The sequence below is a fragment of the Rhea americana genome, unplaced genomic scaffold, assembly GCF_003343005.1.
Source record: "Rhea americana isolate MKP2758 unplaced genomic scaffold, rheAme1 scaffold_48, whole genome shotgun sequence".
Taxonomy (NCBI): domain Eukaryota; kingdom Metazoa; phylum Chordata; class Aves; order Rheiformes; family Rheidae; genus Rhea; species Rhea americana.
This window is the reverse complement of record NW_028186623.1, coordinates 1161450-1166350: the sequence shown is the minus strand read 5'-3', so window position 1 is coordinate 1166350 and position 4901 is coordinate 1161450. Positions and strand designations below refer to the sequence as shown.

The 4901-nt window shown below is 55.5% G+C and overlaps 1 long non-coding RNA gene and 1 pseudogene across 2 annotated transcripts in view; both read left to right on the top strand.

Annotated features, from left to right (window-relative positions):
* The window catches only part of LOC146589086 (uncharacterized), a 110282-nt gene that overhangs the window by 85479 nt on the left and 19902 nt on the right, over window positions 1-4901 (top strand). The window lies entirely within an intron of this gene.
* Window positions 4456-4901, top strand: part of LOC146589087 (uncharacterized) — a 2267-nt pseudogene continuing 1821 nt past the window's right edge.

Sequence of the window (4901 nt, the reverse complement as noted above, 5' to 3'; positions counted from 1 at the left end):
CTGCTAGGAAATGATGAACCAGAAGGGGCCGACCCCTTTGGAGAAAGCCCGTGCCAAAGCCAGTTTCTGAGATTTAGCTTTTTGCTCATTGTCCCACTGGACTGACAACGGAGTTGCAAATCAGGACGGTGGGTGAAGGGTTAGACTGCGAGATGCCCAAGGCATGAGATTTCCCCCTTGCAAATGAGGGCTCAGATCTCCTTAAATATTGGGTGCAGTTTCAGGGCTTCAGTGYTGGCAAAACAGCAACAGCGCTGGAGTACGGTGCGGCCAGTGGCCGTACCTAGCAAACCTGGGCTCAGTCCAAACCGAAGAGAATTGCCCAAGTTCCCTGCAAAATGATACGGGATGATTAAGACCGTGAAGGTCATTAGCACCTCCTTGACTTAGCATCTTGGGCTGCCCCTTCTCTTTTGCTTTTCAAGAGTAATAAATAGGAGGCCCTGGCAGTATCCAGGGCTAATGTGGGCGGGTGATGCAGATTTGGGGGGACAGCAGCCCCTTTCTCTCTCCCTGCCCTGTACTCCATGCAGTATCAGCGCCTGGTGCTCTACAGTGCATTTAATTTTGCTCGGTGTTTTGCCAGAGACTGTTATTAAGAAATAAGGCTCTGCCTTTTTATCATTCCTCTGAGCGTCTGTCTGATGTCATTCTGTCTGGCAACCAAGTGATCAAAAGACGCTCCCYTGGGAGAAATTTCTCAAGCAAACAGCCAGCAAGAAAAAAAATAATACCCCATTAAATATAATAAAATGCAAAAACCACAGCGTCTCCCTGATAAATGAAAAGGCAGCGTAACCTAGGCTCTGCGCAGGAACTTGCCTCGTACCATTTGTCGAGGGCCAGATCACCTGGAGTAGGGACGTTTACCTGGATGATTACCCTTAATTGAAGCTATTTCACGGTCTGAGACCACGGGGCTCGAGTCCAGGATCTCACAGCATCGCGGTTTGGCTAGCAGCACCCCGCACCATCACCCCTGCCGGCACCGAGCCTTCGCGTCTCACGCTGGCACCGCCGGGACCTGCGACTCAAGCAGTTTTAGCTGTTAGTGTTTTTAAGCAGCTTGTATAAAGTACGCACATGCCTGCAAACCCAGCCCTGGCGCTGCTCCTGCGTCCTCATCACCTCTCGCAGGCTGCAAGCGTGTGAGTCTCCCTGATGCAAGCCCCTCCAAGCCCCGGGGACGTGCGGAGGCTTCTCGTTTCAGGGGCTCCAGTTTCTCTTCCTCTCTCCCCTCTCCCTCGTCGCTTTGATTTCCACGASGTTGGCAAAGTCCTCGCAGGCCTGCTCCCCTAAACGGGCAACGCCGGGRGAAGTTAATGCGATCTGATGCAAGGTGTCATCCCCCCCCAACCCCGATGGGGGAAGGAGTCCCCAAAATGCTGAAACGAGTCATGTCAACATTTGCAAAATGGACGTGACAGCGCGGTGGCTTGCATCTGGCTTTGGCCCGATTGGAAAATAAAGGACAGGAGTTTTTTAGTACATCAGCAAGCAGCGTTTGAAGAAGAGCTGTGGGGGAACGGCGCATCTGCGCTGACAAAAAGCCACCTATTTTTGCTGGATCCCAGCTGAACTGTCTTGGATCCGTCATTCGCATGGGTGTAGCCATGCTCCTCTTCGCCAAGGTGCTTYTCTTCGGAGCACTTGGCAGAGGTCGCTCCTCTTCGCCCGCCTTGTTCCCTCTCGCCTTGCAAATCTCCCTGCCATTTTCCTTCCTCCTGCTGGGACGTTTCAGGGCCTTCGCTCGCCGCCTCCGGCAGAAACCTTCCCCTCCTTCCCTCGGCAAAACGGCCTGCTCTCTGCTCAGCTCCGCTGGGGAATCTCTCCCCCTTGCACCACGAGGGGCCGAAGCCGGGAGCGGGGCTGCGCTGTCCCACCCYCGGCCCCCAGCGCACCTCCCTGCTGACAGCGCGAGGCTGCGGGCAGCGTCCCGACGCGCCGCAACGAGGTGTTTGCGGTTTCTGTGGTTTCACAAGGTCGCTGCGGCAGAGCTGAGATGAAATCCAGCACAGGAGCTTCCCAGGGAGCAGCTCCAGCCAAGCCAGGAAGGGGGGGTCACGAAGAAGCACCTCCTGCTCGACCGGCRCTCGCGAAATGCGGCAGGACTGTACCCGAAACCTGCCTGCTGACCTCGCGGGCCAGGGTAACACGAAGGGGTCGCAGCGGTCGCAGGGGCYGAGCACAGCAGCACACATGCAGCGCTTCCGGTTTTTCCCGAGCAAGGTGGGAAACGTCTCTTTTTCCTGCCGTTTGAGGCCGGTTTCCTTCCTGGCGGATCGTAGGACCCCCGCTCCCAGCCTAGGCAATAGGAAYGGCAGTTTTCCGGCAACGGTCCCAAGCTGCCCCTCCGCTGCTTCGCACCCTCTCACGGCAGCCTGGCCTGGCCACCAGTCATTCCCCTTGCAGTGAGGGGGAAACTGAGGCACGGARCTGACCTTTTTGGAGGAACTGCGGTGGGAGCTGGCAGCAGAATTTAACAGCTAGGACCATAAGCAAAACCGTAACTGCTGCTCCGGAGCCACAGGGTTTGGAGTTCCCAGCACTCCTGTTTCGTCTAATCTGGTGCAACTTCCCCAGCAGCCTCCCCACSAGCTCGCCTTTACAAGCCCGACCTGTGCTGCTTTCCCTGGCCACGCTTTTCATTAGCAACGCGACCGCAAAAGTGGGGCACTCTGGCAACTGGCCTCAGGCTCCGTTTTTCTGTCTTTCTTTCCCCTGCTCAGTACCAGGGTGTGTAGGTACTAAGCTCACAGCGAGGGAGGGCAGGCAATGCCGTATTGCAAACCCCCTGCGCGAGAAAGGCATTTGACAAGGAGCTGGAGGAGGGACCTTGCAAGAAGGAGGCCATCCCTGGACCTCTGCCGGGTCTGCAGAGATGGGGTAAATGCCCCCGAGTGCCAGACGTGGATTTTGCTTCATTTGCAYGGTCAGGATCAGGGCAGACTGGCTGCAATCAGAGCAGTGAAGAGGTAAATTCTGGGCACAAGCTAAACCAGTTCCCATATATTCCTTATGGGAACAGAGAGTCTGGGTAAATGGCAATCTGGCCACACTGCTGTTCTGCTTCTTGTCACTTGTCTGACCCCTTGGGCCAGCTCTTTGCTCTCTCTGTGCCTCAGTTTCCTCTTAAATATTTGGTCTATCTTCTTCTCCACCATGAGGTCCTACACAAAACTCCATTTCTAATCATCTTACCTGTGAGTTTAACCTCCAAGTCCCAAGCCAAAGCTTTTCGGATCTGGAAGCTGGTTTAAGGTAGCAAGTCTCTGGCTCTTCACCACCTAGCTGCCCTTGTGGGATTTGAGGATCCTGTCCTAAAGGGCTGATATTGCTCATGTTTGGCTCTGCGAGCTGCAAGGTTTTTCAATCATCCCTTAATGATAGGAAAGCAACTTTTATTCCCTCTCTCCCCCGGTCTTGGCAGGAAAGGTGGAATGTGAATTGCTAGAGGAGCAGCCACCTTTCAGGCCAACAGCTGCTTTGGGGGGTGGGTTAGATAAATGTGCAGGATTTCCAATCAGCCCTACACAGCCCGGCCGGAGGACTTAGCCGGAGCTCGGATGCATAGGGATGGCTGACTCTGATAATGCCGCCTTCACCTCGGCGATCCCAAAGAGCGCGACCAGCGGATTCAGCCTTGCCCGCCGCCTCGGGAGGGGACCACAGCGGCTGGTTAACYGACCCCAAAGCTGCTGCTTGGCGGCTTAGGATGCGGTGGAGATGGCAGCGAGAAAGCCCGGTCGGCTTGCTTTGGGAAGAGCAGGAACACCGACGCAGAGGGATCTCCTCCAAGGCATCCCTGCTGCATCTGGATGCTAGGAGCTGCCGTCAGAGGGCTGTACCTACCGGAGGAAGCAACCCCGTCCGGAAGCACCTGCAAGCTAACCGAGACCGAGGTGTGTTTTTCTCCCTGCCTTGCAAGGGGGGAGCGGCAGGGCTGACGCCCCAGCTCGCGCCGGCGCAGGCAGGACCTGCAGGCTCTCTGCCTGGGTGCCGCTTGGGGCTCAGGAGGCGCAGCGGCGGGCTTGCCGTGGGCAGGCGGGACGCGAGCCGCCTCTCCAAACCGGAGGGCTCCGCTCAGCGGCGCTGGGCCACCTCTGCRTGACTTCCTGCCTATGAGCCAAGTCACCGAGTTATTGCCCCTCCTGTCCCCCCCATCCCCACGGGTTGAGGCGTTGCCGCTCAGCGGGTGGAAAACCTCACGCACAGGGACGAGATCCCACAGACAGCTCTGATTTCTTCTTCTTCGCCCTCTCTCCTCTCCCCTCCGCACCACCTCCTTCCCACCAACCCACCACCATGGACAGTGAGAAAGGAACCAGCCCCGGAGAAATGTGCCGGGCTGAATTTCCATCTGGGCACGGTCTAACACAGCCCCAGGAACGGCCAGACGCGCTATGATCTCCCACTCTCCAAAATCAAAGCAAGGCAAAAACTGTCTCTCCTTTTTCTCTGTTGCCAAGGGCTAGAAATCCCATCAAGATCCGAAGCGTATCATTCCAGTGGGAGATTTATACTGGGGAAAGGGGCAGAACTGGTTATTTGATGACTGGGTTTTTTTAAAGTCCTTAATATCTCCCCTCCTTCACTGTACAGCACAAATCCCCTTTCCAACACATGCACGAGAGCAGAGCTGAACCGTTCACACAGAAAACAGGTGATAAATCACGGGGCAATTGATTCAAACCATTCCAGGGAATGGGAAACACATGGACGGTCTTTCTAATTAACTGTTTGATATGGCTGCGGTGAGTTTGGGTGTAGGTTCCAATGTTTTGCATTTGGCTTGTCTCAGACCTCTCCATGGTAACTGCAGTTTACCGGAAAGTGAGAAAATCCTGCATTCGAGAGAGCTGAAGTGACTTGTTACAGTTCAGCTCAACCACAATAAAAAA